Here is a 775-nt window from a genome sequence, read left to right as displayed (position 1 = left end):
GTCTTTGTCTCTGGTTGGGGCTGTAGGGGTCTTTGTCTCTGGGGTTGTAGGGGTTATGTCTCTGGGGGCTGTAGGGGTCTTTGTCTCTGGGGGTTGTAGGGTCTTTGTCTCTGGGGGTTGTAGGGGTCTTTGTCTTTGGGGGCTGTAGGGTCTTTGTCTCTGGGGGTTGTAGGGGTTATGTCTCTGGGGGCTGTAGGGTCTTTGTCTCTGGGGGGTTGTCTTTGTCTCTGGGGGTTGTAGGGTCTTTGTCTCTGGGGTTGTAGGGTCTTTGTCTTTGGGGGTTGTAGGGGTCTTTGTCTCTGGGGGTTGTAGGGTTATGTCTCTGGGGGCTGTAGGGTCTTTGTCTCTGGGGGCTGTAGGGTCTTTGTCTCTGGGGTTGTAGGGTCTTTGTCTCTGGGGGTTGTAGGAATCTTTGTCTAGGGCTGTGGGGCTAGGGGCTGTAGGGGTCTTTGTCTCTGGGGGTTGTAGGGTCTTTGTCTCTGGGATCTTTTGTGGGGTTGTAGGTCTTTGTCTCTGGGGGCTGTAGGGTCTTTGTCTCTGGGGCTGTAGTCTTTTCTCTAGGTGGGGTCTTTGTCTCTGGGGGTCTTTGTCTCTGGGGGCTGTAGGGTCTTTGTCTCTGGGGGCTGGGGGTTGTAGGGTCTTTGTCTCTGGGGTTGTAGGGTCTTTGTCTCTGGGGGTTGTAGGGTCTTTGTCTCTTTGTCTCTGGGGGCTGTAGGGTCTTTGTCTCTGGGGGCTGTAGGGTCTTTGTCTCTGGGGGCTGTATGGGTCTTTGTCT

The sequence above is a fragment of the Oncorhynchus gorbuscha genome, linkage group LG06 (genome assembly GCF_021184085.1).
Source record: "Oncorhynchus gorbuscha isolate QuinsamMale2020 ecotype Even-year linkage group LG06, OgorEven_v1.0, whole genome shotgun sequence".
Taxonomy (NCBI): Eukaryota; Metazoa; Chordata; class Actinopteri; order Salmoniformes; family Salmonidae; genus Oncorhynchus; species Oncorhynchus gorbuscha.
The sequence above is the reverse complement of the archived record's forward strand: the minus strand, read 5'-3'. Positions refer to the sequence as shown.